Source organism: Anastrepha ludens, chromosome 2, assembly GCF_028408465.1.
Source record: "Anastrepha ludens isolate Willacy chromosome 2, idAnaLude1.1, whole genome shotgun sequence".
Classification (NCBI taxonomy): Eukaryota; Metazoa; Arthropoda; class Insecta; order Diptera; family Tephritidae; genus Anastrepha; species Anastrepha ludens.
The window spans coordinates 32,184,781-32,208,838 of NC_071498.1; the positions used below are offsets into that span (position 1 = coordinate 32,184,781).

General features: G+C 35.5%; 1 protein-coding gene across 21 annotated transcripts in view; it reads right to left on the reverse strand.

Moving 5' to 3' along the window:
• The window catches only part of LOC128867859 (glutamate-gated chloride channel), a 155,040-nt gene extending 131,630 nt beyond the window's left edge, over positions 1 to 23,410 (reverse strand). For 19 of the 21 annotated variants that reach the window (XM_054109531.1, XM_054109499.1, XM_054109463.1 and 16 more), the window contains exons 1-2: positions 22,640 to 23,354; positions 14,540 to 15,018 (exon numbers count right to left, since the gene is read on the reverse strand). The gene's annotated coding sequence lies outside the window, so the exon portion shown is untranslated. Of the gene's footprint in view, positions 1 to 14,539; positions 15,019 to 21,201; positions 22,035 to 22,639 lie in introns of all 21 variants that reach the window. The other 2 variants (XM_054109430.1, XM_054109439.1) reach the window with 2 other exon arrangements.
• Between the last annotated feature and the right edge of the window lie 648 nt (positions 23,411 to 24,058).

Below are 24,058 nucleotides of genomic sequence, written 5' to 3' on the forward strand. Positions count from 1 at the left end.
TTTGCCTTTAGTCTATAGTAAGCCCGTGCACAGAGGAGAGCGAGTGAATGCATGCACAGACGGAATCACTTCACAGACATTTTTAATTTTGGTTTTATATGCCGGAAATTCACATCTCACTCGTTCTCTCTCTCTCTCTTTCACTCTCTCCCTATCTTCCACTTTTCCTCCCTCTTCCTCCCTCCCTACTCATTTTCATTTGTTCACTCTCCCACTTTTGCATTGATTGCATTTTACGGTAGGCAAGCAGCAGCCCAGGCAGACAACAAGAGGCCAAGAGGTGATGGTTGGTGGTGGTCCAATGCTGGCGAGGTTGGCTTGTCGGACAAAGTAATTTCATGCATAAAATGTTACTTTGTAAGTTTTTAATTAAATTTCAAATGCACTTTGTGCTCTAAAAACACTGCAACATGGCAACAATAGCTGCAACAACAAAATGGGTTGCACAGAGCATCAGAATTAGCCTTGCCATTTTCTCTCTGCATGCGCTGTCATTACGTGTAAAACAAGCTTTGGACTGCAGACAAATGGGCCTTTCATTTGTGGCTTTTGAAACAACTGCAAAAATGTTTTTTTAAACATATTTTTTTAACACAAAATAGCATTTGACGATAAATGCTTGTTAAGTTGGTCTACTACAACATGAAAACTAATAATAATAATAGAAAAGTCTGTGTTCGTTGAAATTTAATTCAAAAAATCTCGCAGCAACACCTCAAATACGGGGGTTCACCTTTGTATTTTGAGCCTTTGCGAAATTGTGTGTGATGAGCTGTTATTCGATATTTTTATTGAAAAGTTTGGTATTTTTAGCATAAATTTACATGCAGTGTTCCCGCTTACAAGCTTTTTTAACACACTTTTATTAGGTCGGGTTGTATGTATGTATGTATGTAACGGAATCTTTGAGCTTAATTTTCACTGGCTTCTAAACATCTGATCGACTTGAAATTTTGCACACCTATCAAGGACCGATGACAATGCAATAATTTGATAAAAGTTTTCCATTATCCTTATTAGGATTGCCAGGATTAATATTTTCTTTTTTTACCTGTGGGCAAAAAGTAAGGTGAATTTGGTTGTAAAATGAAAAAATCTTTTTTTATTCTTGTGAATCAGTTTCTCCCTCCACGAAATAAGTTCTTCATCCCGATTACTTCTTTATCACGGCCGATAACTGCATAGCTTTAGACTCACAGTCGATAAGAAAGGAATTAAATATAACACGAATATATCGAATCATTTATTCACTGACTGCAATGATAAAAATAATTTTCATTCGTAATAAAAACTAGTTTAAAAAAAAACTAAAAAACACGCTTTTTTGCTAATCGAACTAAAAAATAGAAAATAAAAAATAGTTTAAAAAAACTAAAAAATACGCTTTTATTGCCAATCGAACTAAAAAGTATAAAATAAATTTTAATGACAAAGAGACCTATAATGAAGTAATAGCAAATCGAACGATCAGTCATAGTCAACTACCTCAGAAGAGAATTATAACAAAAATTAAGATACAAATAGAGTAATTCAAATTAGAGTTAAAAGCGTGGGATGCATTTTGCTTCACTTTCATAACCCTCTGTACATAGGTAGTTGCCAATAGAATGATTGTAACATTTACTATATCAAGCATCCCACGCTTTTAACTCTAATTTGAATTACTCTATTTGTATCTTAATTTTTGTTATAATTCTGTTCTGAGGTAGTTGACTATGACTGATCGTTCGATTTGCTATTACTTCATTATAGGTCTCTTTGTCATTAAAATTTATTTTCTACTTTTTAGTTCGATTAGCAATAAAAGCGTGTTTTTTAGTTTTTTTAAACTATTTTTTTTCTTATTTTTTCAGTGAGTTGAAAAATACATTCCACTTAAAAGATGGAATTAACTCGTGAAAGTTTTCGTGACATTATTTATTACGATTTTCGAGGTGGATTATTGAGGCAAAAGTGCACTGATCAACTTACTTCGACTTTTGACGTTGAGGGACCACGTTTATGTTAGTTACTATGAAACGCTGGGACAGGAAGTTAAAAAGTGACCGTTGATTCTTGCAACATGAATTTCAGGCAAGTCGTCCAAAAACAGTTGTTGTGCCTGAAAAAATCGATGCCGTGGGTAATTTGATAACGCACAATAGACATAATACGAGATAGAGTCACCTATGGGCGTTAGAGTTCCACGGGCATACATAATTTTCTGGATAACTCTTACTTTTGCACAATGTGACTAATAAAAAAAATCGTTATGCTGACCCTGACTTATCTCGTTAGAAAAAAATATAAAAGTACAAAGACAATTTTTTAATAAAAAAAATCATACCTGTATAATATTTTCATACTTTTTTCTACTGTGATAAATATTTTAAATATTAAAAAAAAAGTTATTAAAAAACCTTTATTATACATTTTTTATCACAATAGGAAAAAGTTGTCAAATGCACGAAACATTTTTTATAAAAAGTTTGATTAAAAAATATTTATAAATATCGTTTACAAATATTTTATCGTAACAGAAAAAAGTATAAAACTACATGAAATTTTTTTTATAAAAATGTTCGATTAAAAAATTTTTAGAAAGATTTATTAAAAAAAATTGTATCGCAATAGAAAAAATATAAATATATGAAATTCATAAAATTTTTTTATTAAAAACAATCTATAAAAAATTTATTAAAAAAATGTGTATCCCAATAGAAAAAAGTATGAAAATAACGGAAATTTTTTTTATAAATTTTTTTTTTATTAAAAACAATGTATAAAAACATGTATTAAAAAATGAATAAAAAAGAGTATACAAATGAAAAGTATACATGAATTTTTTTTTTTATAAAAAGTTTGATTAAAAAATCTGTGCAAAGATTTATTAAAAAAAACAAAAAAACAAATGTGTATCGCAATAGAAAAAGTATAAAAATATACGAAATTTCTTTAGAAAGAAATATTTATTAAAATAATATTTAATAAAATAATGATTAAAAAATATTTACTAAAAAACGTATTAAAAATTTTGTATCAGAATAGAAAAGGAAAAAACTGTACTTAGCAAAATGAAGCGGGCGATCGCGGTAATAGCGCAGACACACGATATTTAGCGCAGGCCCCAAACATCTGTGCGTTCCTTCTGCCAGAAAAATGTTCACACAAATGGCGCTTCAAGCAGTAAGAAGGCGTTGTTAATAAGCAACGACAGATGGGCGTTCCCACTACTTAGGACTGGTAGCGGCAGGCTAATTACCTACCCTGTCAGAAATCAAAATAGATTAACGAAACCAACGCAAGGATGAGTTGAGGCCCTATGCTCCCGAGAGGAGTGAACAAGGAAAAAAAAGCAAAATATCAGATCAGTCCATAAGTTCGTGCGTTTCTTAAAGGTGGTTTAAGAATTAATAAAAAAGATGTTTAAAGTATTTATTAATCAATAATATATTTTCGTTCATTATGTACAATGTCTTCCCAACATTTAGGCAAATTTTTAATTACCTGCTCAAAAAATTGTTTGTCTTTGGAGCCAAAATACGCTTCGATATCCCTTTTTATAGCTTCTTTTGAGGAGTAGTTTTTGTTACTCATATGGGATTGAAGTCCACGGAAAAGGTGATAATCACGAGGTGCAATATCCGGAGAGTATGGTGGATGCGGCATTAGCTCCCATCCGATCTCGTTCAGCTTGCCTAATGTTTGCCTTGCGATGTCGTGGTGAAACAAAACTTTGCGTCTATTCACTAAAGACGGTCGATTTTTGTTAAGTGCCTCATTCAGGTTTGATAGCTGATGGAAGGAATAATAATCAGCAGTTATCGTCTGGTTTCGTTCCAGAAGTTCATAACACACAATACCGGCCATGTCCCACCAAATAGACAGGAGATTCTTCTTAGGGGAGGCCATCTAGGGGTTCGGTTTTGGTGTTTCATCTTTATCTAACCATTGGCGTTTGCGAACAGGGTTATTGTAAAGGACCCATTTTTCATCACCAGTAACGATATGGTTCAAAAAACTTTCATTTTCAAGCCGTTGCAGCAGCTGAGAACAGACATTCATTCTCTACCGGAGGTTGGCGACGGAAAGTCTATGTGGAACCTATTTTCCCAGCTTTGAAACCTTTCCCAACTGAACCAGGTGCCTGTGAATTGTTCCATGCGATGAATTTAACTCTAAACTATCATATTTAATTAAATCGAAAAATTTTAAACTTAACATTTTTCTAGAATTGTACGCGATTTATTGTAAGGTTATGTTACCTTTGTATGTTATAAAATGAAAACGCTACGATTGCTTTATTTCAACATATAAAGGTAACATAACCTAACAATGGTTATGGACCCAGCGCGCTTCCACTGCGAAGTTACACAACTTTTTATGTGTATTAATTCGGTAAGTTTCACGCTTAATATAATTGTTACCAATACTTTCTCTTCTGCAATTTCTTCGCCCGGCTTTTCGTCAACCACATATTTCCAGCAATCTAGTGTTATTAACGGGCTTTTTATCTCTACCGGTCACGTCGCGAGATTGTCCGAGGAAAGTTTTTCAATATTTTTAATTGCACTCAATTTTTCCGAATCAACGGTTTATCGAAAAACATTGATATCACATTGGGTTGTATTGATATTTTTTCTTTTTTAAATCTTAAAACAAGAAAACAAACAAAAAAAGCTTCTAGCAAATCGGAACTTGCTGGTAATAGAGGGGAAGTGTGGTATTCGTATTAAAAACGTTTGTAAGAATATTAAAAAAAATTAAAATTTGAACTTCCCAACATATATATAATTTCTTAAGCGTATGGCTAAGCTGCTCCTCCTATTTGTAGTGTGCGTCTTGATATTTTTCCATTTTTGAAGGAGTCTTCAGATTTTTGCCGCCTTTGATTTTTTATGAGGATATTTTTCGTGGCAGAAATACACTCGGAGGTTTGCCACTGCCTGCCGAGGAGCGCCGGCTATTAGAAAAACCTTTTTCTAGCATTTTGCTACTTCATGCGTGAGCTTTCCAACACGTGCACCTCCGAATCGTAGACCATCACCAAACTTTCCCAATATGTAGTTACTTCCCTACACTTATAAGAAATAGTCACGGTAATTGTCGGGGGACTGTGCAATGTTAAAAATATACAGTATTTATAAAATATTACTGCCGGTTTTTATACTACAACTATAGCTATTTTTATGCTATACCATAATAACTAAGCAATTCGAGTGTATAACAAAATAGCTACACAAAATAGTTCGCAACCTTCCCCAATACATAAGAGCATACAAGACTTTCATCGACTTCGGATGGACCACAGGCGAGCACATAGAAAGCGAGCAATTTTATTTCATACCCACACACACATATTATTTATATTGTTTATATGTATGTATGTATGTATGTAGAAGATCTATTAAATAAATTATTACCTTATTATTTATTTGCTGAGCAGCAATGCTAATTTAATATGCAAATAACTAAGTTTGTACTCATCAGCCAAATGACTTTAGATAAATCCCCCTTCAGCCACTCACCCTAATGCTTTGTAGTGCACTCGAAACAACTTGAATGTAAATTATGTGTTGGTGTGTGCGTACTTTTAGGCACATTTGCCACCTTCTGCTGTTTATAAGTATACCCGTAGCAAGCCACTTTTTTCTCCTGCTATCGTTCACAAAAGTGAAAGTGTAATTTAAGGCTTGGCATCTGTCAATATACGCAAATGCAGCGAGTTGCAGTTGCAGTAATACCGCCAGGCGCACGAGCAACATAAAATCCGCTTACCTACATATATCTATACCCACACACGCACACACATATATACATATATTGTATAATGCTACGAAAATATGTCTGGCACGCGACTTAGAGGGAGAGAGAGAGAGAGAGAGAGAGATGGAGAGTTAGAGATAATCATTTCGGGACGCAAGCGATCCCGGTTTAAGTTCAAAGAAGAAGGAAATACGCACATGATTAGGAAAGTTGAGTAAAATAATGCAGCATAGACGAAGGCTTATGTGTTTCAGAGTGGTTTCTTTGCATAAACTTCAAATTTTAGAGCGAAGGTTATAATATTAACTAAATACCATATTTAATAAATAATAAATTAGTTTAGAAACACGTTCTCTATACCTCCTCTAAGTGGGTAGGTAGGTAGTTAGGTAGAAAAAAACCGTCTACAGCCATCAAGTGCTGTTGATGTAGTGGAGGAGAGAACAGGGATCTAAGCTGGAGAATTTCTTCAAGTCATCCCCAAAGAGCAAACTAAGGAATCTGAAGCGCCTAGCCGCCTAAGCCGGACATTCTTTCTCTGCAGGATCCCCACAGCTTCTGCAATAGGGATTGAACGGAATTCCAAGCTTCTCCGCATGAGTACCGATCACCCAGTGACCAGTAAACACCGCAATGAGTTTGGAAATTGAATGGCGGAAGATTGAATAACGTCCTCTACACCACCCAAAAAAAATATAGGACCAACTAAATTTCTTATATTTCTTAATCAGTTTAGGGCTAGCAGAGTATGTTTTTAATTTTTATACATTGAGTGATAAATGTTTGAAAAATATCCGCATTCACGAAACTTAAATTAATTATTAAAAAAAGTTTAATATAAAAGACGAAAAAAGTATGGGGCCAATGTTATTATATTTAGAACAAACAAATATTATTCTTGGGATTAGTTTATAATTTGGTGCTTAGAAACTTGTGTAGGATTCTTCTTTGATTATACCTTGCCGAAGTCGTCAAGCCATCGATTTGATTAAGTTTTTTATTATACTTTGATAAACTTTCGACCATTCAACATTAATTGCACTTCTACGGCTTTGAGCGCTACCAAACTGTCTCCCATTTTTGAAAATTGATTGCAGATACATTTTTCATAGGTTTAAGGTCAGGGCTGTAGGCACGTCATTCTAAAATTGATATATTTTGCATGAACGGCTGCGCTGTCCTGCTGGAAAATCCACTCCTCGTCGAAATTATCACCAAAAGAAATTTAAAAAAACTTGGTCTAGAAGCTCTATATAATTGATACTATTCGTTTTTGTGGATATGAAGCATAAAAACGCTTTGCTTTTCACTCTAATGGCTGTCCAAACCATGATAGAGTCCCACAGAGAATTACGAGTCGTTCTCTCCTGCTTTTTCTCACTTTTATCATGCCAATACATTTGGGAACCATCTGGTCTGCCCAAATTGATTTTTTTATTGGAAAAAATTACACTTTCCTTTTCATCTTCACAAAATTCGCACTTTTCTGCAAACGACAATCTGCACTGTTTGTGTCGTCCGGTTAACTTAGGTTTAGGTACTCGTTGAACCTGCTCTTGACAAAATTTGTTGCACACGACAAACTAATAGTGGGTTTAATTTCAGCAGAGCTATTTGATTTATTTATAACTAAACATTTGATTCCCGAACATCTCTAGCGCTAAGTTTCTGTTTTCTACCACTTTTCTTACTACAGCCGTACTTTTCTTTCAAATGAAAGTAATGCAGAATCACAGTTTTCCTTCTTTTTAATTTTGAAGTGGCCTCTCGGATTGCAAGACCTTTCTCTCTCAATGCTAAAATATGTTCCTAAATTCAGACACATCCTTACCGCGCGGCATGCTTTTTGTTTCTAATCCATAACAACCACATAAATATGAGAGCGGGATAAAGCGATCAAAAACACTAAAAATTTATATTAAAAATTTATTTTTTATAAAAAATGCGAAGTAATTTCCCTATTGAGATTACGTTTTAAACATACAATCAAAGAAACGATATTGGGACATTGTTCTATTACTACTTTAGTAGTAATAATCATAATCATCTTAGTGACAAAAAGCCGCAGACTTGAGCCGTTCTGATACCCAAATACTCCTAACCTATATATTTCAGCAAACAAACAGTATTTGGTTCAAACTTAAGACTTTCTTTATTTATTTTATCACATAGTTTATAGTTTTTATCGTCCAGTTAAAGCCGTCACAGCGTTAACGACCCTCAAGAAGAGCATGAGAACGGGACGATATAAGACAGGGTGAGCTTATCTGCGTATACACAGATGGCTCAAATTGTGTATATTCAGAGTACTCGGGGATCTCAGCTTTCGCATCCCCGACTGTTGCAACATTTTTCAGGCTGAACTGATGGCAATATTTAAAACCGTGACACTGGTAAATTGCGATGCGATACCTGGATATATATATATATATATAATTGGCGCGTACACCCTTTTTGGGTGTTTGGCCGAGCTCCTCCTCCTATTTGTGGTGTGCGCCTTGATGTTGCTCCACAAATGGAGGGACCTACAGTTTCAAGCCGACTCCGGCTTTTTCATGGCAGAAATACACTCGGAGGTTTGCCATTGCCTGCCAAGGGGCGACCGCTATTAGAAAATGATTTTCTTAATTTTGGTGTTTTCACCGAGATTCGAACCGACGTTCTTTCTGTGAATTCCGAATGGTAGTCGCGCACCAACCCATTCGGCTACGGCGGCCGCCTAATACGTGATACCTGAATATCTACATATATTTTTACTGATGGACGGCGATAAAATCTCACACAAAGCCTCCTACAACATCTCAGATAGCCATGAAATGCCACAAATCTCTGAGCGAGATACATGAGTCATTTCACCCAAAAGTAGAATGGGTGTCTGGTCATAGCGACATTGAGACAACTGCACGGCCAATGAACTAGAGAGAGGCACCAAGCTGACTGATGAGTATGCAGGTGGATAGGTAGAAGTGGCAGTCTGTTTTCAAACCAACTCACCAAGACCGTTGCCAACCCATTGTATTACCACAGTGGCAATTCATCTGCTACTCCTCATTAAACCATTTTGTTTTAAGCGCAAACCCATTGATCTGACTGACCCTTACTTGTTTATCCCCAAGGTCTTCAAGATCGAGGAGCATAGATACGTTTGTTTAGTGGCATGCCACGCAGGACAGTGACAAAGAAGATGTCTGATAGACTCTTCCTCCTTCTCATTCTTGCAGCTTCTGCAGTATTTGAAATGGGATACATTCAACCTCTGAGCAGCAAGTCGTCCTAGGGAATAGTGGCCTGTGATCAAAGCAACTAACATAGAGACGTTTTTCCTTGACGGATTAAGTAAGGCCTTTGAGTGCCATTTGACGTCTCATTTTGGCCGAATTCTTTTTGTAGCGTTACATGTCAGAAAATCCACCCATCGCGTGCTTATAGGTGGTCAAATCAAGAGGGAGACGGGTGGTAGTGCCCTTTCTCGCTAATTTGTCTTCTTACTATTCCAGTGAGTAGTCAGAATCGGCCGACATGTGCTGCATGTGAACAAAATTTGTCACCTGAAATGTTTGATGTCGTTTCGTTTTGATAGAGCAAATCTAAAAGAACCGAAATGAACACCTTCGAAACGATGCGAAGTTAATATCGGGATGTATGCTAACGGGTTTGCAAATTTTATGCTGCGCCCATCTCTACGTGGTGTTGACGTTGTCTAAAGCGGCGTGTTGAGCTATGCATTTCGATGTGTGATCCTGTATTTTTCACAGTCACCAACTAATTACAATAAATCCGCTTATGCATAAATATATGCATTTATCCTTTTATGTAAGAACGTTTGCGTGTATGGGCTGTATGTGACGGTGTGTAAGCAGCTCATAAATTTCTTACGAGATTGAGTGCTTCTCCCATGATTTGCTTATGCAAGTGCGTGTGTGGGTGCGCTTGTGTGGGATGCAAGCTAATGCACGTGCATCGGCATCTTATTACACCTCTGACAGTAGATTTGCATGCAGTTTAATGTATTTTTTCTGTTATTTATGTAGACATATGAGTGCGACATATGACATTTCAATGCCAATAAGAATTATTTTTTTTTATAGACGACTGCTTAAGCGCTCTTAGATTGCTAAGTGTGTGTTTTTTCTTTTTATATCTTCCGAAAGGTGTGTGGGCGTCCGATACAAGAAAACTTGCAAAAATAAGCGAATATGGATGGAACACATACACAGGCATATATGTATGTATGTGCATATTTGTATGACTAAAGCAAAGGATGTCTGCCTACGACTTACGCTTCTAATGGGCGCAGTAAATGAACTGATAATTCATTTTACGATGAATATTATTGACTTATTGATCTTTTAATTTACTTTCGTAGACGGTGTTTCATATTGAGCAGGGCAAATTCAAAGGATTTTTTCTTTTAATAATTTTGGGTATACCAGAGTTTTAGGTGATTTATTTATTATTTATTTTATCATTTTATTTCAAGGTTTAGATAAAAAGCTTATACGGGGCTGTTATTGCGTGTAGGTAAAGTAGAGTAACTAATGGGTGGTTAAGTTTCAAGGGCCGGTATTGATTTTGAATAAAATACACTTGTTTTAGGAAATTATTATCATTTCTCTTTATTATGATAATACTGGTATAGTTCAATTATGTACAAGACAAAGTATTGGTCAAATGGCCTCCGGACACCTCCATCCGATGGTCCAAATTTTCGATGACGCGGAGGCATAATTGAGGTTCTATGCTGTTAATGTGCCGAATTATCTCATCCTTTAGCTCTTGAATTGTTGCTGGCTCATCGACGTACACCTTTTCTTTCAAATAAACCCAAAAAAAAGAAGTCCAACGGTGTCGTTGACGTTTAGGTGTGGTTCACATTCAACATCGGCCCTTTATATAAGCTTTCAGTGCTTTAAAAATATGAGAGAGGACTAAATAAAATAAAATAGAATTACTTGCTGCTAATTCTCGTCAAACTGGTCGGGCAAAAAGTCTTCAAGTAGCATTTTGTATTAAGAATATAAAGCTTTCATACTACTTTAGAAAATATTAATACGGTGGCGCAAAACTAATCATCCAATTTTGCTTTTGAATACCTTTTTTAATAAATAAAACAAAAAATGAAAAGAATAATGAATTCTTTTATTTTGTGTTGTTTTTAGGCTACTCATGACATAATGAGGCTTACTCATGAGAAATCTTCTCTGGGTCCTAACAGGGCATTGTCTAATTGGCAGGCATGTCAGTAGACTGGGAGCGCCCTATAACGACTATTGCAGAAGCTGTAACGACATTGAAGAAGAAGAGACTATAGAACACTTTCTATGCGGGTGCATGGCTCTGGATAGAAGAAGGTTCAATATTTTAGGAAAAAGCTCCCTGAATAACTTGGCAGAAGTAGCCAATATAAAAATAACAAGTCTTGTTAGATATATCAAAGCCACAGGTTGGTTCAATGAGGACAATATAGAGTGAGGAGAGGGAACAGACCCGGTGATAACACAATGGGCCTACAGCAGCCTAGGTGTGTCAAACGACAGCCACAATACCTACCTACCTTCCTAGCTTTCACTTAAAAAATAGCTTACGAAACTTTTTGTTTATAATTAATCATCGGGTTTCTGTTTTTAAACATTTGAGAAGGGAATTTAGAAGCAGAGATTAAAGAATACCGAAAAACAAACAAAAAAAATAACTTCAAACCTTTTATTGTAATTTCTACAAAAATTTGTGGTAGGTAATTAGTTTTATAGCCCATTAAATTTGATATAATAAAGTGTGTGTTAGAATTTGCTAAACAATCGCATTGGTTTTCGGCAATTTTTTTGTTTTTGCTGACGGTGTTGGTTGTTTTCCCCTGTATAAAAAAATATCTGGCATTCGTATATAAAGCGCAAGATCGCCAGCAAAATAAAATAGCCCAAAATTAGCACAAACTGTTATAGATTATTAATTGCTTTCTCGAAATTTTTATAAAAATTCTGTTGAAAGAGTTTGAAATTTGGTGAGAATTTGTTAAGATTTTTCTTTAATTTGCACAAAGTTTGAATGATTGAAGATGCTGTTCGCGCCCGTCTTTATAATTCATCGTCTCCGCCCCTGTACTTCCAATTGTCGTTACAACTATCAAATTTACATTCACATTCTCTCATCACTGTAGTTGTTGTTGTCGTCGCTAACGTCGCTATTGTCTTCGCTGGAGCTCCCGTTTACTTACTTCCACTATCTTCGCACCTTTCGTTATGCATTGTTTTTGCCCAATAAATTACAGCTTAGCATAATTTTGTCGAACTCATTGTATTTTTTTCTTACTATTTCAGAAAATCATACACATAGCTTCATATTGTAACAGGTGAAATAGCAGGACCTTTCCAATATACCATAGGCGTCTTGGCTTATGCATATATTTAATTTAGTAATAAGAGCTCAACAAATAAACGTCGTGAAATTTTTAATCGCTTTGTTTTTTTTTTTTTTGATATTTAAAATCGTGAAAAAGGCTTCACGATTTGCCAGATGCCATATGGCTTTTGTAGCAGAAAGAACTACATATATTTTCTTAAAAAAATGTTAAAACTAAATAAGAAAACAATAAATTGTCAACACTTGTCAACAAATCACTATACTAAAGTTATTAAAAGCGCTGATTAATTTTGTGCCACCTCATATGCAATTATTTTTACACATATCCGTTTCTTCTTAAATGTGATTTTACGGTAAAAAGCTCTTTACAATTTCCAAAACAAAAACGGGGTAGATGAACAAAATAATTAAGTCAAAATAAAAATAAAGATTAAGATAATCCTGGTTTTAAAACCAAAATAATTAAATTAATTTTAATTTAAATAAAATTTAAAAATTATATTGTTTATGCTTTAAGAACTTAAAAAAATAAAATGTAAAGATTTAAATAGTTTTTTTTTTACATTTCTTTCTCACAAAGAATGTTTTAATTGTTTTAAATTTTAATTTAAGTCAAAAAAATTGTCTAGATAGAAAATATTAAAAAAAATAATAAAAAAAAATTTTTTAGGGTATCAAATATTAATAATCAATTTTAAAAACAAATTTGTTTTAAAACATTTATATTGAAAAAAAAAATTTTTTATTTAATTTTTTTTTTTACATTTAAAAAAAGTTTTTTTCTTTAATTTTTTTTTCTAAAAAAATGTTTTAAATTAAAAAAAAAAAAAATTCAACAGACATTCTTTAAGAAAAACAATGTTTACCAAAACAATGTTAAATCCTGATACGATCTGTGCGTAGTGCCTATCTAGAAGAACACACCTTGAAAACCTTGTACGGGAAACGCATTTTTCAAATTATTGTGACATCTCTGTTAATAATAATATTCGATCCAATGGACTAAAAATTTGCGTGAACTTTTATGTAGAACTGCTTTTTTTATGAACCTACTGTTTGCAAAGCTGTTGGACTTATAAAATTTTTATGTGATCATTGATACAGAAGAAGTGATATTTTTCTTAAAAATATTTTCCTTAAAAACATTAATTTTTTCCTAAAACTTTTTTTATTTTTAAAAAATTTAAAAAAACTAATAAAAAAAAATGTTTGTTTAAATATACATATTTTTTCTTGAAATTTTTTTTTTATTATTTTATTTAAATTAAAATTAACTACTTTTTTTTTGTACATCGAACCAGTTTTACCTTAATCTTTATCCCCATTTTTGATATAATTATTTTTGTTCTCCACTTACTTTTACGATTTCCTCTCATAAACTCCCTAAAGATATAGTTCATACTATGACAAAATCCGTGCAGTGTAAAGTTTCAAACCTTGGAGATGAAGAAGAAACTCCTCTGTGAATGTCCTCAGTTTCAAAGAAGTCGTGCCTAATATCTTGGCAATTATTTCTGTGAAAACTTGGGAAATTTGCCTTATGCCTCACTGGACGAATTAGAGTTACCTTCTAAAAAAGAGCTAATTAGCTTAAGCAACTTAGTTAGGTGATGGAAACCAAATACAGGTATCACAATAGGCATTAGAGCCACCGAGTGTCTTGTGTTAGACATGCAACCTGGCTTACCTCCCCTAAGGTTTCAAAATTTGTGCAAAATGTTTGAAAAATTTTCAAAGCTTCATCACAACCTTCAACTTTCAATAAAAATTTCTAGAATTTCCTGAATATTCAGAAATTTCTGGGTATGCAGTTTTGCAGTCCATTAAATTTTAGGAATAAAATAATTTATTAGTAAAAATCAATTTAGTATTAAAGTGTAAGTTTCAAGTGCCTACAAACTATTGTTGATTTTTGGTAATTTTTTTAGCTGAGGGGTCACAAGCTCTCTTCAATACAAATGCTCCAATTTTTTCAAATCCTAGAAAATTCTCACACCTTTAAAATGGGCTCCTCGCCTGAAAAGTGTGAATTAAAAAATAAAAAAATTTAGCGCAGTGTAATTTACTGCCTCGCTGCTAACAGATCTGGGTAGTGGGATTTCTTATCGAGGGATATCGTTGCTCCTTCAATTCAGCATTTTTGTAGTTCTTACATACAAACATATCGCATGTCTCTTATTAGTTATGTAGTGTCATAATACAGTTAATTTATGAAAAGCTAATGCATAGACATACGGATGCTTGGCCACAAAGAAGCGTAGGAGGCATTCTTGCATTCGCACACATATAAATACAATATAAGTATAAGTATGTATTTATGTGTGCATGTACATTTGGCTCATATTTCTCCCCATGTGTTTGTAACTACCAAGGGATGCAATCCAATAAATATCACTCGAGTACAATTCATATTTTATGGCAATTTGAGACTTACCTTAATTAAAAGCTTTCGACGCTGCAGATATCTTTCACAGTTACTATACAATTTCTCGCTCTCTCGCTCGCTCACTTTCTCCCTTTATACTTGCATATTGCCATTCGAACCGATTTTGCTTTTGTATTGAATTAGTAGAAATATTTTCTTGCTTTCTGTCGATTTCGGTTGTCAATTAGAATTATTGACGTTGTTTGTTCGTTTCGATTTTAGTCATTATTAGAATATAATCCGAATATCGCAAATGTCCCAATAAATTTCGGCGAAGACTTTGGCTGAATGGCTTTCTTTTGCAATTCTTGTTGATTTTTGTTATTATCTTTTTTATTATTTTGTTTTTTATTGGTAATTAAATGCTTTGTGCTTGTCTAATTTTCACTTTGCCAGGCTTTGGACAGTTGATTAAATTTGTTTGGGTGTTGATTTTTGTTTAGTTGAGAATATTTATTTGCGTCATTTGTGCAATGGTCGATTGATGCCTAACAAAATGGTTTCATGTAAAATATTTGTCAATTATCAGGTAATAAGCACTGAAAACTTAAGTTAATGCTTGGCAAGCAAACTTGTTTTATAGGTATCAAATTTAAAAAAAATAAAAATATTAATTAGAATGTTTTTTAATGCTTAAAGCCTTCGTAGGTTCCCTTTTTTGATGTTTTTCGTGTAGTAATATTTAAGAGTTTCCTAGTATTTAATCGTTGGTACATAAATAATTGATGCTTGCACCCTGGAAGAAACGACCACACTAAACATTGATGGGTTTAACGTCACAACACAAGCGGCACTAAGATATTTGGGTGTAATGATCGATGCTCGACTAAGCTTCAGGGAGCACATTAAAAAAGCATGCGGAAAGGTAGCCATGGTGACGGCGGCACTGTCAAGAATCATGGCCAACATCGGTGGTCCCACTCAGATTAGAAGAGCGCTCCTGGCTAAAGTTACCCAGTCTACAATCATGTATGCAGCACCCATATGGGGTAAAGCCCTGTTACAGAAAACATAAGCGAATTAGGCGGAAATAGTTTTTAGACTAAGTGCCCTTAGAGTTGCCTGTGCTTTCAGGACAGTATCGTTTGAAGCAGTATGTGTCATATCGGGTATCATGCCACCAGATATAATGGCCCCTGAACTGGGTAGAGTGTACGACAAAGCCAAAAGCCTAAACAGGCGACTAACTTCGGAAGAGCGTAAAGAAGAAAGTCGGCGGAGCATAATTGAGTGGCAAAATCGATGGGACCTAGCGACAAAATGGAGATGGACGCATAAACATATCAGAGGCGTGCAGGATTGGGTTGAGAGAGGACATGGTGGCACAGATAACTACCTGACACAGTTCCTGATGGGGCATAGATGCTATAGAGAGTATCTCCAAAGACTCGGCCACGAGGACGCAGCAGACTGCTCGTTCCGCGGCAACGGTAGTGAGAACGTGGAACATGTCTTCTTCTTCTGCCAGAGATACGCATCTGAAAGAATGTGCATTGAAGAAATCATAAAAGAAAGAATAACCCCGAGCAACATGGTAGATCACATGCTGCAGTCGAAGTTGGTGTGGACCAAGATGAGAGAATGGTCCGCAAATGCGTTACAGGAACTGCGAAAAAAAGAATGGGAACGCAGTAAAGAAAGAAGGCAAAGAAGTAATGGAGGGTAGACGGAGACAGAAATATAAATGACGAGCCATAATGGCTAGCTTGGCCCTGCGATGCAATGCTTAAATGGCGGTACCGCAGGGCAAACTAAAGCTACAGAGGTCGGAGTTAGTGTTTAGTACATAGGTGTACTGTTTCGCAAGTCCAGTTTAGTAGTAATACTGACTGTCCCGAATGAGGTGCACCCTTAGCGATCAGTATGCATCGTGCATGTCGTCTATTTTGACGGTATCTATGTAAGATTCCCCCTTCGGATAAAAAAAGGACAGATTTTTTCTATGCGAAGCTTTCTTATGACAGAAATGCACACGAAAATTTGTCATTGCCAGCCAAGAAGCGAAGGCTATTACAAACATTTTGCCTATCATTTAATGTTGCATGCCTCCAGTAGGCATCGAACTAGAGATAAACCCAATGTTAGTTCCAACCAAACACACTCGACTATGATGACCACAACCTAACATTCATTAAATTTACTCTACAATCAAGGCAACCCAGCAGCCACTTCAAAAACCAGCAGGAACTCGGACTAATTTGGTTGTGCGCAAATATCTGAGTTCGCTTTGTGCGCGCTCTTATTTTATTTTCCTCTACTTCCTTTTCTTATTATTCCACTGCTTTTAGTTAATTGTACTCGCATACTTTTTTCAGGTCTCTTCATTTCTTTAATTTGTTGCTTAATTCAATTGTTCTTGGACTTCACGTAAATTTCATAATTTATTAACTCTGCATCCTTGTTTCTTGCAAAAAGGCGCAACAGAAGTGAAGTGGGCAAATAAGAAATAAAGTGGAAAGGCAACAGTAAAACTTGATCCACTTTGTTTTTGAAATAATGTCAGTTTCCGGTCATTTACTCGCACATCCGTCGCGGTGTGTGTTGTAGCGACCAAGTGCCAAGTCGTGGGCACACATACACGCACACAGAAATATCTACGTGTATATGCAAAGCGTTTCTTAAAAGCGCAAACCATTTTAGATGCTCAACAACAACAGCTACAAAGTGCGAGCGTTGGCGTTGGTGTTGACAAAACGACTTGAAACTGGCGACACAGTTGCCTAGATTTGGCTTAGCTTTTACTCGCATCTCTCTCTGAATTCGTTATTCGTCTGGCCTTTTACGGTCGTTGCTTACTTTGTTTTATTTCAATGCTCTTTCAGATCTTCTAACTACTGCCAAGCAACTCCTACTAGTTCGTTGCCCCGTTGTTTACTAAGTACAAGATTCACATATGTATATGTGTGTACGTGTACATATTTATCAGACAAATTGTTGACCCAGCAAAGCATTTGTTTGAACATCTTTTTGGCTCTTTTAACTGTAGTTACCAAATAGGAGTATATAGAAACTCACAGGAACTGGCTTTACCATAGAAATAAATGTTTCAAATGATAAACTGGAATAGGAGGGACCGTTTCACACTTCATTCCAGACATGACTGCTGATTTTATAAAGCCCAGAGACTCAGAAATTTGAATTGTGCAACAGCTTCTCAAAGAGCCCTAACTGGTATTACTCGGTACACATTAAATACAAGCAAACATTTTCTTATTGTAAATTCGCTAACAGGACAACCAAGACCACCTAAATTTTCTCGATAGACCAGCGTGGCACTGACATGAATAATCCAACAGGTTATAGGTACAAACACGGCTGCCGCAACCGATGGGGTTGGTGCGTGACTATCATTCGCAAGTACGTAGGTTCAAATCTACGCGCATGGTACAAAAAAAGACAAGAAACAATTGCTTAGCCTCTCAAGAGAAGATATCTCGAAGCTCGTGGCTTATGTCAGCAGCAACTGGCTTTTTGGCAGGCATTCCTTGAGACTAGGAGTATTCTCCCATGAATATTGTAGAAGTTGTAGAGATTAATTGAATTGAATTGTCCAGCCTTAGCTAAAATCAGCGCAGATTGTCTAGGTAAACACTTTTTCTCTTACAGAACTATCTGGCGCGGGGATTAGACCAATCCTGCGCTTCATAAGAGCCTCAAAATGGTTTCACTTCCCAATTAAAAATACATTTGTCAGAGCAGAATAATCCAGTGGGATATAACTTAAGATTGAGTTCAATTCATGTATGGCTCGAAGAAGAGGAGCATTACGAGAATACTCAGTTTTACATTTATGGTAACACCATAGAAAAGAGAAAAGCTAGACAAAGCAGACACCTCTCTTAAGCGGACAATTTTTTCAGACATACCATAAATCCTAACGAATTTTTTAGAATTTTTTCCTTTTCAACAGGCAACCCTTCCATAAGATATAATTAACTATTTTTTATACTTTTCTTATGAGCGAACAACTCATTGTTCAGTAACTTGGGTGTCCGCTGAAGAGAGAGGACTCTGTATATAATTCGAACTTTATTCATATGGCAGCTAAACTTACACATTCAGTGTACGACAGACATTCAGCTAAAAATAATTACTCAGCTGGGTATTTTTAAAAGTCATCAGTTAGTCAAAAAGTATCAGGCGGATAAGCTTACGGTTGAATATCTAATACAGCACTGTTACCGTAAAACCATGAAGACGGAAGGCTTACGGAGACAAATAGATGCAACCGGAGCCCAATTCAAATAAAAATTTGGTACTAAGTCTAAAATGGTGGCTAGCCAATGGCATTCCCTAATTCATAATACGAAAAACATGTTTTAATAAGTTGAATACGAATCGTGATACGTTTTCCGAATGTAGCGAAGTTTCTTTTCAAACTATTGGACAGAATGGCTTGTAACAGCACACACAACCAGAAATCCCAAAAAAACACCTAGAGGTAGAGGTGACAATTCAGGTGTGCGCTTGAAACAAATATCAGGAAATGAGTGATTTCACACCAAATATAAAGTGTATACAGTATATTCTGTTTTTATGCGGTTTTGAAATAGTGCGGTTTTTTTTTAAATTAAAAAATGCATGTCGACCTATCGGGAATTGTACATATAAGCAAGATTCTAAACCAACTAAGCAAAAACTCATCACACATTACATGAAAAATGCTAACCCTACAAGTATGGAACCGCCTGCATCACCATCCAGATCAGACGTGTACATTTCCTTAAGTGTCGGAAGTCATTTTACACCATCCTAAACGAATGCGCAACATGCGGGTAAAGTCTGGTTCTATTTCTGACGATGTAAATTTATTTTTCGATTCTGACGTTTTATTTCAGATCAATGCGGTCTATAGAACGTATCTATAGTTATAATATGGGACTAGTACCCTTTTTTATGCGATTTTATTACATTATTTCAAATTTATGGGGTTCTTAGCACTTTTGAAACGTATCTATAGTTTTACTATAGAACTGGTAGCTTTTTTGTGCTGTTTCTTGCGGAACGTATATACCGCATAAAAACAGAATCTACTGTATGGTACATTCAATGTTCAGCAAAAAAACTGCCTAAGTAGGGGAATAGAGTTATATAGAGTATCCCCAAATGAATTCTTTCAGACAGTCTGCAGTTAAAATTCCAACCAATAATCAGTCTCGAGGTAATCGTCGTAGTATGTTAAGGCTCGGTAGCTAAACTCACTTAAACCAATATAGCTAACTGCTAGGTTACCAAATGGCTTCCTATCCTATCTTGGCTGGAAGAAACTGCCTCATAAACCGGCTGGCAGGTCAAGAAGATGTGTGCTAAACTTATGAAAATCGTGCTGAATCTTTGCCTTATATCCATAATCTTAGTTAAGGTAGGTGGTCATATAATTACTTCAAACAAGAGAGGCTTGGGAATACTAAATTTTATAAGATTTTTGTAGGACTATAGCTCAGCAGCAGCTTATAGATATATACATATTTAGGTATACATAATTGGCACTATACACTTTATTCGGTGTTTGGATTGGCGTCCTAAAGGTTTTCCACAAATTTCAGAAGCGGTAACATTTTCAAGCATGAAAAAACACAAAAATGGTTTAAAAAAAGTCGGTCAAATGAGCCAAAAGCCTCACTAAACCTAAACTCTTTCAGTCTATGTTCTATTACTCCCTAAACTCATATTTTAACACAAAATTATGAAAGCGTTCATCTTTTTAAATATGCGAAAAACACAATGAACCTAAATTTTTCCAAAATTTTAAACCGCCGCCGAACGGTAGATGATATTTTATGAGAAGCTTTTTCATGGCAGAGATACACCCTGAAGTTTTTCATTGTCTCCTGAGAAGCTGCCGCATCACTAATACACTTCGATATTATAGCATTGTGCCCGTAATAGTAGTTTGTATGAGCCTAGTGAAAAAGATTCTAACGTTACATGGAAAAAATTCGCTATACCATCAGGGAAAAAACTAACAAAATATCAACTATAATTTTGAGCCCCCTCAAGCTTGCAATTATTACACTTTACTAAAATTTGATGGGCTAAAAAACTGTGTATCTAGGTTTCCTTTTAAATACTGATTAAAAAGTCAGAGTCTTTGGTGAATATTTCTAGATTTTTTATAAGTTTTGTACCTAGCTTAAAACTTTGATTCGCCTGATATTTCTTGTAGAATGAGCAATATTTTCATACATTGCTTTTTCATAAAATAATGGTTATCCTTTCATATTTTCATTCCTTCGTAAGTCCGAGCGAATTTATGAGTTGTTAAATGACAATCAGACAATAGGAACATCTGGCAAATATATTTAGAAATAGCGCATGAAATTTTCATTTGTATCTTCCAAAAGCAATACGATCATACGAATCAAAATGTCTAAGGCAGCGGTGGAACCACTTCTTAACATCGAGGTGTGTAACTCAATGCGCACTCTACGAAGCCAAAGCAAATATTTTGATTATTATCACTTCTGCAAATACTCTACACATTCAGAATACAAACATACAAACGCATGATAAATGTGATACTATCTGTGCTTACAAGTTTCTTTCCAAATCAATTTTATTTAAATCAAATCACTGATTTCATTTGCCATATCATTTTAATGCTAAGCAAAATTTTCAAAATTTTGTTGGTTTCTTCTCGAAAAATTATTTTAGCTCCCTCAAATGTGTACCTCTTATCATTGTAGTTGTATTTATACACAAAAGTTATTCACTTTTTAAGCTCAACACTGACACACAACTGCCGACAGTTGCAGTTGAAATTTTTGAACTTTTGGCTTTAGCAAACTTTGCACTGCGAGTACAGATTTTCACCAGTAATGAATTATCTTTTTTTTTTATTTTAATTTATCCCAGTTTTGCTGTAACATCAACACGACAATACTTTACGTAGCGAGTAGACGATGCGTATTAAAGTCGAAAGCAACTGCGAAACATTCACGAACCACGACTACACTTCAACACTTCAACAGTACTTCGGCAGTTGTAGGGTGGCGCGCACAAAAATATGCAACAAACCAAAGTAGAGTGCCATGGCAGTTATCATACAATGCCTATGTATGTGTGAACACTCATGTGTGCACTGGATGACCGCGTTGTGGCAATAACAACAAGAAAAGGTAATAAGCAAATCAGCAGTGAAGGCAACAACAACATATATTATTTATGGAACACTAACAAATACCCACACGCATACCTAACTTTGAGCCTTTCCTGAGTCTGTTTTTCACTACTTGTAAACACACATACATGGCACACCGAACTCACAACTCTCGCTCACAGTTGTTGGTCATTCGATTTGATTGTTGTTGTTATTGTTATTGTTTTTATTACAAACATTACATTTTTCCGAAACTCAAATCTGATAGCCTGATTCCTGCACTCGTGTTTTTGCGATGTATCGGCGTACACACGTGCACTCCCATTTATGTATGTATGTGTGCGTATGTTTATATGTGTGTTGCTTTCGAAGCACAGCACACAGCTGCTTTGATGACAACGCCAGCTGCACGAAACAGGATCAGGGTGTGGTGAATATGTTTTACGTATCAAAGCAAGAGACACGGAGAGAGAGAGGGAGAGAGAGTTTGTAAGCAAATGGAGGCGCAGAGTAAATGAGAGCAACTGCAAGGATATGGAAACTAAGGCGAGGCAATCAGCGCACAACAACAACAAAAACAGCAGTAAGTATAGAAAAAAACGTAGATGACGTTGCTGTCGCTGTTGCTGCTGATTTTCCACAAGCAGCTGAAGATGCCACAGCAGCCAGCGCAACAGAAGCAGCATCATGAAATAGCCGAGGAGGAAGCACTCGTAGGTGAAGAAGAAAAGCCACTAAAGCACACGAAGTTACAACAGCTATAAAACTAGTAGCAGCGGCAGCTCGCAAGAAGCAGCGGATAGAAGAAGTAAAGGCAGAAGAAGAACAAGAAGAAGGAAAAAGAAGACGACTCCGGTGGCCACTACACATCCGTTTTGGAAGTTTTTTCACTTTACGCACACCATTTTCACATATTTTACCAACTTTTATTTTAAATATTTTTATATAAATATGTTTTAATGATATTTTTGTTGTTTTATTTTTGGTTTTCAAAAATGCTGGGGTGCTACCTTTTCGTGATATTCATAAAAAATACGATTTTCTAATTCTGTGCTGCTATTCTTGGCTCAAAGGCTGGCGGTGCTCACTTTTTGAAGTAGTTTTTTTTTATTTTGTGTTTTATTTTTTGTTTTTGCGTATATTCACAGACGTTTTTGGGCGTTTGTGCGCATTTGTAAGCTTGTGTGTATGTACGTGAGTTGACTTGTGCGCGTGTATGTATGGTAATCAAGTAAAATACTGGTAGCTGCCCTTTTTTCACTGGGTACTTTATTTGCTGATTTTTTACGTTCACTTTTTGTTAACTGGCTTCTTTTTTTTGTGTGTCTTTATTCAACTACTTCTTTTGCCGTCGCTGGAATAGAAACGCCTTTTTCCTGCTTTTTTCCGTACACTCGCAATTTGCAAATTTATATTGATATGTGTGTGAAATTGTGCGTGTGTGCGTATGAAAATTATTTTCTTTCGCGTTGATGTACTTTAGCTCATTTTAGCATTTTGCACTGCATAAAGCAACTTTTTTCACATAGCAATATTTGATAATTTTTCACACTTAATATTCCTAAATTTTTCTTATACTACTTTTGCTTTTCGTTTCTTTTGTTAGCTGCTTGCAAAAGTTGAATAGATTTTCTTTTCTTGTTGTTTTTTTTTCTTTTTTGCTTGCAACTTTTCACTATGACGCGTTTACGCTTTTTACCGTTAAGCATCCGTACACGTCAACTGTCTCCACCTGACTGAGAAAATCGATGGCGCAGCCAGATCTCTGTGTGCTTGCCACACGCGGAGCACAACATGGAGGCATTTGAGGCACGTTTGCATAGATTTATGCTTAGTTGTAAGTAAAAGTAAATGCGCATGTGTTTGTGTGTGTGTGAATATGTATGTGATGGTAGTTAGGTGGCGGCTGCTGGCGCTCTGCGTGACGCCACACAGCATCCCCATAGCGAGAGAGAGAGAAAGAGAGAGAGAGAGAGCTTTCGCTCATTGGAGCCCACTCTCTACTCTCAAATTTTATTTGGGCAGACTTATGCTTTCGCTCTAAAACGATATCAAATATATTGTTTCACTTTATTTCGTAGTTCTTTATTGTGTTTGCTTCTCTTCGTTTTTGATTATTTCTTGCAATTTTTTTAAGCTTTGATTTTTATTGCAATTTTCTGCAGTTTATTTTTGAAACATATGATGCTGAGTCTAATTCAGTTAAAATTTCTTGCTTTTTAAATTCCCCCTATAAATCAATTTACTGATGTCTCCGCTCGTTGTCTATAAACGAAAAATTATTCTTACTGAAGTTCATCAAACATTTCGGCATATAAAATGTTGCGCATACGCCACGTCGCAGGGCAGATTTCAAAGAGTTATGGCTTGTGTTAATTTCACCGTTTGCGGAACTTATTGTAAATCATGCATGGGGAATTTGTTTCAAT